This window comes from Anthonomus grandis, assembly GCF_022605725.1.
Source record: "Anthonomus grandis grandis chromosome 1 unlocalized genomic scaffold, icAntGran1.3 Chromosome32, whole genome shotgun sequence".
Lineage (NCBI taxonomy): Eukaryota > Metazoa > Arthropoda > Insecta > Coleoptera > Curculionidae > Anthonomus > Anthonomus grandis.
In genome coordinates this window covers 75,165-87,353 of record NW_026088427.1, presented here as the reverse complement: position 1 = coordinate 87,353, position 12,189 = coordinate 75,165, and the positions used below count along the sequence as shown (strand labels likewise).

Sequence of the window (12,189 nt, the reverse complement as noted above, 5' to 3'; positions counted from 1 at the left end):
TTGCCTATTAATGGGTATATATAGAATCTCAGATTTTATTGTCGTTTTACGAATGGCCGTTAGTCGGTTTTCCTATTTTTGTGTTCTTTCTGCCTTTATTTCTCTATGGCCACCGTTTTTTTTGGAATCCTAAATATTTCTATAAATAATTTTTTTGTTTTCCCTATGTTTTCATTTTTTGATTACTTGTCTTCCTCCCTTCTTAATGATCTACATTTTTCTCTTCCGAATTCGATCGTTATGTTACAGATGAATTATTCTGTCATTCTAAGTAGGCATTCCAAAATCAACTAATGTCAGGTTTGACAATATAATTGAATGTGATATTGCTTATAATATCCCTCTTCTTATTGCAATTTTATGTGTTTCAATGTTAATGTTGGTGACTTTAACTACCTGGAAGAAACAGAAGATTTGCCTGAAATGTTCCTTACAGGCAGTTGAATTTTAATTTCTGATCAAAGTCTAACTTGGTATACTTGAAAGAGATGTAGGTGAAGACAATTATCTGAAAGAGAAAGAAGAAATTCTCTCTCTTTAAACTCTTTAAAGGATTTTTGCCTAGAACAGAGTTTACCTTAAAATTTTTCCACAATATTTAAGATTCGTTAATTTTTAAAATATAAGAGATGAGAGACAAATTAATAAATTAACAATTAATAATTTATGGCGAGATCCAATTTCCCTGGTGTTATATTAAAACCAAAAGTGGATGAACACCATAAGTTTTTGTGATTTTTCATGAATTATTATTCCCCAATGGGTAGTGGTGGTTTTAAACGATATTGTTTTATTTTAAAGTAATTATACATATAGGCATATATTTAAATAAGAAAACAAGGAGACGAAAAAATTAACAAAATAAATGAAAATTCTTAGTGTTTATCAATAGAAAAGATACTTGACGTTTCCATCTGTCAATTATTAAGCTGCGTCCACACCGAGTCGACACTGTCGATCGACGTTGTCGACTTAGTGTGTACGTTGCAATCGACGATGTCGATTACTAAATGATGATCGACAAAATTAGTCGATCGACATGTCGATTTGTTTTCCATCGCTTGTCGGTAAACATGAAAGAGCAGTCGATCGACTTTACTGTGTGGACGTGTTTTCAACGTTCGACCTTCGACAAAGTGTTAAAGTAGGAGTAGGTACTCAGTGACGTCTTGCCTTGTTGACATCGTGGCCGTGTGTTTTCGTTGGAGAAATGGAATGGGAACAAGCTAAAGTCATAGCCTTTATTGAGGTATACAAACTAAAAACAAATCTATGGGATTCTAAAACCAAAAACTATAAGAACAGGAACTTGAGGCACGATGCCCTTATGGAAACTGGTAAAGAATTTACCATCGAGAAGCAAGCGGTAAAACAAAAAATTAAAAATCTTCAAAGTCAATTTGCAAGAGAAGTAAAAAAAATAAAGGACAGCAAGAAATTTGGCTCTGGTACGGAGGATGTGTATAAAAGTAAATGGTTTGCTTTTGAAAGTATGAAATTTTTACTAGACAAAAATAAGCCCAGGGAGATGTTGGATTCACAGGTACGTAGACTTTGAGAGCTTATCTATGTATTTTTATTTTTAAACGACAGGTTGTTTAGAACACTGTTACGCCTTTAACATATTTCGTATTGCCAAAGAACTTCTCCATCGGGTGTCTATTATATAAACATATTAAGAGACTATATAAATAGTCTCTAAAACAGCAAGGCGCTTCTTTATGGGAATGGCAGGTCTATAATAATTGGCGTCTTCTTTACAAATTTTTGGCCCGATTTTTAGTAATAAATATTCAAATTCACCTTCTGACATTCGAAAAAAAATTCTAAAACCACCATTGCACCTGTATTCAAGGCTCAATATGTTTATGTCATCTTTTTTTAAATCGCCTATCAAATTACTAGCATTGTATCTAGTTCTACTTTGAAGACTTGGTCGAACCCAAAATCTTTTTTTGCGCGCAATTTTTCTTGTTTTAGTCGCGATAATAATATACGCGGCACAAGCAAGAATTACGTCTTCTTCGTCGGACATGTTGATTTGACTGATCGACAAACAGCAGCTTTAGGGAAAATAACAAACATATACCAAGAAACCTAATTCAAATCGAATAAAACGAGAAAATCTAAATAGAAGTGGGCTAAAATAGACCAATGAGCAAGACGCAAGTGTCAATCGACTCTGACTTTGAACTAACATTATAAATTTTTCTTTACCTTTTTTTTTTTAATTTATTAAATACATTTCAGTCAAGTCTTTTTTTTTACAAATTGTAGTAAATTTTGTTTTATTTGTAGCAAAAAATCCTATGAGCATATGAAAGCAAATCTGACAGTATTATAAACTCGTCAAGTGGTAATTAGTCCAATACTGAGTCGCATATTTTGCTACAATGAAATCAGAAAATGCGTCAAAGTGATTGAGAGAGCTATTGCTTTTAATATATTAAGTCTACTCTAAGTCCTTGTTAAAAGTTAACTATTTATAGAAAAACCTTCAAAAATAATATTTTATGTTTATATAAAAATTATTTTTTATCAGAAATTAATTGGTAGTTTTCCTTAGATGTTACGATTAAAATAAGACTGATCAAATAAAATTTGATTAGAAATTGCCGCCTTAATTTAGCATTTTTCCGGCATCCTGATTGGTCGAATTAACCAGGCATACATTTCCATAATAATATTGTATATTATAATAATATTATATATAACTATAAGACATTTAAGATTTATTTAATTCGAATCATTATTTATGAACTATTGCGTAGGTATATTCATGCAAAAAAAATTAAATTGTAATGTTTTTATATTCAATAACAAATACTTATCGGTTCCTCCAGAATGTGTATAGGAAGGACATTTTTATCTATGAGAAGAAACTGAAAGTTATAAACACCAGTAGTGTTTCTAAATTTTTATTATTAACGCTGAAATACAATGAAAAAATTTAGGTTTAAAGAATAAATAAATAGAAACCATAAGGCCACTTTAAATAAAACCGAAAAATTAAAGAAGAAAACATAATAACTAGATTAGGATCCCTTATTCAAAATACTTGTATTGCTTCCTATTCTTATTGCTTTCCTATTACTTGTATAATTTCCTATTCTTATGATTCTCTATCAGCCTTTACACTCACAGCAGCTGAACATAATTTATAATAATAACAATAATAAATATATTTTATTTGCATGGAAAGAAAAAAAATACAAGTTTACAAATTCTAGTAATAAATTTACGCAAATAAAAGGCCTACAAATTCAGAATTCTGCCATGGCAGATTCTGGTCTTTAACATTGTGGCCCCACACTTCATTAAAAAAAATGGTAATTTCAGTAACGCTTAACTAATAACTGATTAAATACAGCTTTTTCTTTAATCATATACCTAATAAACCTACATATAAAAGTTCTAAATTCTAAATTTGACAGTTTTACATCAAGCAAAACAAAACACATTGCAAACACTGCACACACCTAAAAACAGATTAAATTTTTTGTTAAATAACAAAAAATAGAAAAATTATTATAGACAGTAAATAAATAAATAAAATGATCCCAATACCAAAAATTGTATTAAATTACTCAAGAAAACAACCAATCAAAAAGTTAAAAAAGAAGAACCTAAATTATACCTAAAGTATATACCCTGCTGATTCATTAGATGTACTTAATCATCCTATTACGAAAAGTATTACAAGAAATTGATAATCGGTCCGGATCCAAATTTAAAGAATTTATTTGATAAGCAAAATTGTAAGAAAATGATCGTTTAAATAATTACTGTGTTTTATGTCTCTGAATGAGAATAATATTTCTTCTTAAATTTAAATAGCGTACATCATTTCTAAAAGTTATTTTTTTTTAAGAGAGAGGGCGGACTACGATATATTAAAATTTTAAAGAATGAGCAATTCTTCGGTTATGCATATTAAGTCATCCAAGTTCGTGAAGTTTATGGGAAATGCGGTTTCTCCTGCGAATGCCAAATATTAGTCGAATGAAAGAGTTTTGGAGCTTTTGCAGTCTACCCCTATCCTCATAATCAAGATACCAGCCATACACTACATCATAGTAATTACATTGTGAAAGGACCAATGAATCACATAAAAGCTTCTTAATATCTTTACTTAAATAGTGTCTATGCAAATAAATTAATTTTAAAGCAAGATATGCCTTTTTAAGAACATTAGACACGTGATGTTTAAAACGAATATTATTATCTACTATAAGGCCCAAACTCTTATCTGTTTATACCATATAAAATATTATTTACATTAGTTCGATTACCTATGAATATTATAGATGACTTCGAAGGATTTAATTTTAATAAATGCTTTAAAGAAACATCGCAAATAGCTTATAAATCCTGTTTAATTTTAAACTAAGCCATTTTAAAATCTCCTGGTAAAAACGAGTAATATAACTGCGTGTCGTCTGCGTAAAAATTAATGCTTTAATTGAAGATAAAATCTAGACGTGTAAATAAGAAAAAACAAGGGTCCTAAAATACTACCCTGAGGCACACCACTTTCAACATCCAAACGATCAGATATTTCGTTATCTATTTTAACACGTTGAATCCGATTATTTAAATAAGAGGCAATTAAATTAATAGCAGCATCAGAAAAACCAATATAATGAAACAAAGACTTTAAAAGTGAGTGGCTAACGAAATCAAAAGCTTTAGTATAATCCAACAACACCAGAGCAGAAATTTTACCATCATCCCTAGCCCGAATTGCGTCATCAATAACGATATACACAGGTTATTTTGGAAAATGAGGTTGATAGAGAAAGCCTGGAAAATATGAACATGGAATTCTTAAAAGAATTCAAAATTTGGTAAATATTGGTCCTAGGGTGAAGATTTAGACTTCAGTATGCCTTGTAATATTGTTGATTCACCAGTCAGCAAGAATAATGTAGGTAAATGCAGTCTTATAGTATAAGTGTTTTAAGACTCATATAAGTAAGAAAAGATGTTTGTATAGAAATCTCCAATTTTAGACTTTAAGCAATATAGCAGCACCATCAGTTATGTTAGTAATATTAATGGAATTGTGAAAGATAGAGACTAAAAGTTCTTATTCAAAAACTTCAAGTAATAATTTTTTATCAAGATTGTTCCTTGATTAATTTAATGAAGAAAAATTGATCAATGGCACGAAACTGAAATCTGGAAAATGGTCTGGCAAGGAAAAGGAGTTCCTATGAAACAAATTAGTGGCTCTTATCATAAGGAATGAACTTAAAATAATGATAATAAAACATGCTTTTGTTTAACATAATATATATTAGTACATTTTATTTCAATGAAATGTTTGTGTTTCATTAACTCACGCTGTAGGTTTGTGCAATTAGCTGTCAGAAATTCCTGATATTTTTTAACATGATAGTCCAAAGATTTTTTTTATAGCAAATAGACAATCCCTGAATTGTGACTCTGTTAATCACTTTGATTTTTTTCGCCAGTTTATAAATAAATAGTTGAATTTCAAACAATTTGTAAGTTTTATATGCATTAAACATTTTTTTGTAGAGTGAATTCGTCTTGGGGCTCTCGAACAATAATGTACCAGAATAATAATAATGAAAGAGAAAGATAATATCTTACAAATACTAAGCTGTCTTTTCATAAGATGTGGCATCAAACTTTTCAATATTATTTAAAATTTCTCTATTTTTTGTGTCATCTATGATTATTCAATTTTGTGACTTTTAATATATCAGATATACATTATATAAAATTTGTTACCAAATTGCAACGCTTTAAATCACAACCTTAAGGACATAAGGAAAATTCCTCTAACTATAGCATTTATTTTTACACATTTTTTTCCAATGTCTTTTAAAAATAAACCTATTTATTCCCTTTATCTTACTGAACCCTCCATCAATTAAAAAGGATTCCAGCTCAACACCCAATTAAGTCTAAATCTATTTTTGGGTATTCGATTTCCATATGTGAAAGAAAAGCACTCGAACTTTCTTTGGGATACATTTTATTTTTGACTTTTTTTTTTACTTGGCGTGATCAGTTTACAATGTAACATAACGTAATATAAAGTCTATATAATAATAATAGTAGTACATTAAATAACTTTGTAACAATAATACGTACAACAAAATATAATATGGCACAGATTATTATTTATTACTAAAAAAGGGAAAAGAATAATAGTGATACGGATACTCTCTGAACTTGAACGGAATCTATTTAGGGTCGGATTTCGTATGTAAAATTGAATTATTATTAGTCACAGCTGAAGGATTATGTTACCAAGAAAGATTATTAAATCGGAGATATTTGTTATATGATATGCTATAAGCCGATTTAAATAATTAATATTAATTTAAATAAACATAATATACAGGGCGCATATATTAATTTTCTTTGAAGATTACTGAAAAGAGCCCTTAAGATGGCGTTTTATTGCTTGATTTACTCTTTTTTTTTGGTGTTTTTTTTAAATTATAATGAGTTAGGAAAAGACAAAATTGTGTCTAAAGCCATGTGTGAAACAGAGATGGCTACAACTTTTGTTCCCATTTATTTAAATGGTTTTATTTGTCACTTAATACGGGTCTGTTTTAAGTGTCTTAAGACAAGAAAGACACATATTAAATTAGACATATACGCATTTCTGTCTTACGCATTAGAGAAACTGGGAGAACAGGAGATTTATTTATATTTATTCAAGTTAAAAAGTTTAAAATAAAAATTTGCTGCTTTTTTACTGGATAACGAGTCTAACAGAGATCAACTTATGGCAGAAATAATGTGTCAGAAAAGGATGGTAGGTATATGATTTTTCTGTTAGGGTGCTTATTAAGCCTAAAGATAGCAATAAATTTAATTAAAAAAAATCCAGAGCCGCATTTAAAATTATTTTTTATTGTTAATTAAAACTTAAAGTGACGTTTTAAAAAAAAACATTAATACGGCCCTGCATTCCTAACACGTGAAGTAAATTTCGAAAATATATGAGTTTTTATAAAAAAAAAATATTTAAATGATGATATGCCCATCTCTGTCTGACACATTATTTTTGCTATAAGTTTATCTCTGTCGTGCTCTTTATGCTGTAAATAAACAATTATTTTCAATAGTGTTTAGGAAATTCAAAAAAAAATCCAGGACTGTTTTTGAAAAGTTGTAATTTTTTAAATACGGCCCTAAATTATCTAATAGATAAAAGACATTTTAAAAATTATTTTATCAAAAAAAAATCCTTATTTAAATCAGGATATGTCCATCCCTCTCTGACACATGATTTTTGCCTTAAATTTATCTCTGTCCTGTTCATTGTGCTGTAAATAAACATTTAGTTTTCTATCATGCTTAGAGAAACCGAATAAAAAAGTGTATAAGAAATCCAGGACTGTATTTGAAAAATTTTTGTTTTTTTAAATAGGCTAACACATGAAGGACGTTTTAAAAATTATTTTATTAAAAAACTCCTATTTAAATTATGATATGCCCCTCTTTGACATATAATTATTGCGATATGTTTATCTCTGTCATGTTCATTATGCTGTAAATAAACATTTTTTGTAGTAATTAAGAAATTTAAAAAAAAAATCCAGGACTGTATTTAAAAAGCTGTTATTTTTTAAATACGGCATTTTAAAAATTACTTTATTAAAAAAAAACCTTATTTAAATCAGGATATGTTCATCCCTCTCTGACACATGATTTTTGCCTTAAATTTATCTCTGTCCTGTTCATTGTGCTGTAAATAAACATTTAGTTTTCTATCATGCTTAGAGAAACCGAATAAAAAAGCGTATAAAAAATCCAGGACTGTATTTCAAAAATGTTTGTTTTTTTTTTTAAATAAGCTAATACATGAAGGACGTTTTAAAAATTATTTTATTAAAAAACTCCTATTTAAATAATGATATGCTCCTCTTTGCCTGATACATAATTATTACCATAAGTTTATCTCTGTCATGTTCATTATGCTGTAAATAAAAATTTTTTTTCTATAGTGTTTAAGAAATTTAAAAATAAAATCCTGTATTTGAAAAGTTGTTATTTTTTAAATACGGCCCTGAATTAACTAATAGATAAAAGATATTTTAAAAACTATTTTATCAGAAAAACTCTTATTTAAATCACGATACGCCCATCTCTCTCTGACACATGATTTTTGCGATAAGTTTATCTCTGTCGTGTTTATTGTGCTGTTTTTAATTATTTTTTCTATAGTGTATGTATAAAAAAACCAGGACAGTACTTAATTTTTTTATTTGTTAAATACGGCCCTGCATTATCTATTGCATAAAAGGCATATTAAAAATTATTTTACCCAAAAAAATCCCGATATGCGCATCTCTGTCTGATATGTGATTTTTGCCATAAGTTTATCTCTGTCTTGCTCATTGTGCTGTAAATAAATATTTTTTTTTTCTATAATGTTTAAAAAACCAATTCAAAAATTGTTTTAAAAATCCAGGACAGTATTTAAAAAATAACCATTAATGCAGTTTAAGTCAAGTTTAATGCTGCATTTACATTTAAATTTCTTGCTCTTGCTTTTATATATTTAGAGCCAGAGAAAGATGAACTTATATCTAAAACAATGTGTTAGATAGAGATCGGTACAGTTTTATTAAATTTTTAATTTTTTGAATGAGACAAAATATTGCATAAAGAATTCAGGGCCGTATTTAAAAAAAAATAATAAAAACTGACGATCATTTCCGCAATTCGAAACATCGGAATTTCAATTTCAAAAAACGCTTTTTGCAGTAACTGAAGTAATTTAAACAATTATTATGTGCTGTCATAGTAGAACCCAAATTAACTAAAAATATACCCATCTCTGTTTCATACATAATATGCACCATAAGTTTATCTCTCTCAAACTCACAGTAATAATAAATAAAACATGATTTAGTTAATCTTTTACATACAATAAGGTAGAAAGAGACATACCGATATGTTGATGATGGTACCTTGAAGACATATTTTGGATTTTTAATTTAAAAAACCGGCAACAACGAATTTGAGCCACCCTGTATCATACCGAACGTTCCAGAGAATTTACTTAATATATACACATCTTTAAACTGCCCGGCAACGTTTCGTAATCTTTTGTCATCATCTGGACGAAGGTGTCTATAAAAAGTGAAAAGTATAATGGGCCCTAATGATGAAAATATCATATTCGAAACGTCGTTAACCAGTTCGGTTGATCCGCTATTAATTTATTATCAGACTTACGCATTGACATCACTAACATATGGGGATTATCGAGATATTTAATATTGCTAAGCGTACACGTAATAAAATATTACAAAATAAAACACAACAAACTATAATAATAATAATAATAAGCTAAAATTTAACAATATAATAGGTAATAAATATAGCTTAGTTTATAAATTATTACTAATCCTTAAGTTAATATTGTGTAAACGAATATGTATGTTTTTTGATTTGTATGTAAAAATATTATATAGTTTATTATCTTGTTTGTGCATGTAAAATTGGGAGGAAAAGTACCTACTTTATATATTTTTTTGTAAGCCTAGAGTCTACAAGAGTTACTACTGTATATTAGTTAAACTGATCTTTATTTGCCCAATCCTGTATATTTTTTAACAATAGTAGCTTTAAAAAAATTATTGTATTAATATTTTTTTCAAATTTAATATACAGAAAGATACTAGAGATAAAAGTTTCCGAAACTTCGCTAACAAAAATGAACAAAAAAAATATCTGAAACATAAAATTGCGCAACATTTTTGCAGTGTTTTACAAACCGACCATGGCAATTTATGACTTTTTAAAACAGGTATTTTCAAGTATTCAAAAAGTTTTGGTTTTCCTGTTATTTGAATCATAAAGTCGCGCAACATCTGCAGTGCTGTGCAACCGACCATAATAATTTATACATTTGTAAAACAGGTATCACCTTTTATATCTTTTTTCGAAAGGTTCTGTTTTACCGTTATTCGAAGCAATTTGTACAAAAATTGCGCGACATTCTGGCAATTTTTTACAATCGATAATCGACAAATACTCGTCTCGAAAAGTACAATCATCGTTTACCATAAAATTTATTAAAAACACAATAGTTAATAGCAAGAAAGAATTAATAGAAGAAATTAGTAGCATAAAATTTGTTAGTTAGTACAACCAACCAGAAAAAACATATTGTTCTATAAAGTAGGTACTTTTCAATTTGCCATAAAACAACTAAATATTAACTATTTGTACTATGTGTCTATACCTATATTATTTGATGATTCCTTAATCTAGTAAAGTTATAAAAAAGCGTATAAAAATGTAAAAAATACTTTAATCTAGTTGGGTTTTTTTTTTCATTAATAAATATTGGAATATTCCATATATCCTAAAATACTTGTATGATTGTTATTATAATAGTGTTTGTAGATAATAATGGCATATATTTGCTTGAAGGATATCGAAGTTACTATAATATAGGAAACTTGCATATATACATATTGTATATAAGTTTGTTGTTCTCTTTTTATTATATATTGCACATGTATGACAAGGACAATGATCTATCAGCTAGAACTTAAAAATAAGGGTCCATATACTCGCCAACTAAAGCGAAAATGTTCCTTCATTGGAAATGCAAGATATCTATTCTGTATACGATTCATATACCTAATTTAATAGACCCAAAAGAGAGCATAAACATTATTTTTAATAAATACGCACAAATGAATACGGTATATTACAATAAGACTTTAAATATTTGAGCAAAAAAGGTGTTTAGCATCTCAAATGTACATACATTATATTTTGAAAATTATATTTGTGTGTAACGAACTATCATAAACTATTAAGACCTGTAATTTAACTTCGTAGCATCCCCACCCTTGTCTGGTACCGAGAGAGTATCTGTCCTATAGCACGTGGTCATATGTATTCAATTAATTTAAGTTTAGTGTGTATTTTATGTATTTTAACACCTATTATTCTGGAGACGTACTATATGGGTCACAAAAAAACACCGTGAGACATCTATTGGACGTTCTGGGTGGCATTGTCAGATTTAGGATATTCGTGGCATGGCTCTTGGATATTTATGTTTATATCGAGTGTTAGTTAAGCAGTAATCGCGAATGTACATATGACTTTTCTAACAATTTATAATTTTTTATTAAAAAAATTGCAAGACTATATAGAAGTAGTTAGGAATTATTGGGATTCGATTTGTTCAAATAAATAAATATCATTTATTCTAATTACAGAACCTCCATATTTTGCCATAAAATAAAATTCAAATTTGGCGCCTTATTCTGGAGTAACCGTCAAACCCCGTTTCCGTTTAGTTCTATTCCACGACATGGAGATGTCGCTGTTGTCGACAATTCTCTCAGTTAAACAAACAGTAACACAGTTTTTGTATATCGTGGTTCAGTTCATTGCGTTATTGTGACTTTTTTGATTTTTTTATTTAATTTTTGGATTTTGGACGTTTAATCCCTATCGACTATACTTTTATGTTTAGTGGTTTGATTCTACGCTGCTATAGTATAGTGCTAAAAGAAGGTTAGTACCTGAATAATATTTAAAGTGCCTAAAGATGCAATAGTAATTTAGAGCAATTTAAGCATGATTATGAATTTAAATTTATTAAATGCAAAAAGGGTAAGAAATGATTCGAATGCTTAAAAGTTTGTGCAAAATATTCAGGTTCAAAGTTCAGACTTAAATGTACCTCCTGCAAATTTCGTTCCAAGATATCTTGAACTACGTTGATATTACGTAAAAGTTGTATAAGAGTTTTTTGAAGGAAATTTATTCCAGTTTAATTCTTAATAAAAAAAAATCATAAGATTAACAACATTTGAGATATCAAGCAAAATATTCAGGTTCAAAGTTCAGACTTAAATGTACCTCCTGCAAATTTCGTTCCAAGATATCTTGAACTACGTTGATATTACGTAAAAGTTGTATAAGAGTTTTTTGAAGGAAATTTATTCCAGTTTAATTCTTAATAAAAAAAAATCATAAGATTAACAACATTTGAGATATCAAGCAAAATATTCAGGTTCAAAGTTCAGACTTAAATGTACCTCCTGCAAATTTCCTTCCAAGATATCTTGAACTATGTTGATATTACGTAAAAGTTGTATAAGAGTTTTTTGAAGGAAATTTAATCCAGTTTAATTCTTAATTAAAAAAAAAAACTTAAAA

General features: G+C 28.4%; 1 protein-coding gene across 6 annotated transcripts in view; it reads right to left on the bottom strand.

Annotated features, from left to right (window-relative positions):
- Nucleotides 1-10,213: 10,213 nt before the first annotated feature.
- Nucleotides 10,214-12,189, bottom strand: part of LOC126749389 (proton channel OtopLc-like) — a 54,799-nt gene continuing 52,823 nt past the window's right edge. For 2 of the 6 annotated variants that reach the window (XR_007665047.1, XR_007665052.1), the window contains exon 9: nt 10,214-12,068. The gene's annotated coding sequence lies outside the window, so the exon portion shown is untranslated. Of the gene's footprint in view, nt 12,183-12,189 lie in introns of all 6 variants that reach the window. The other 4 variants (XR_007665049.1, XR_007665050.1, XR_007665051.1 and 1 more) reach the window with 4 other exon arrangements.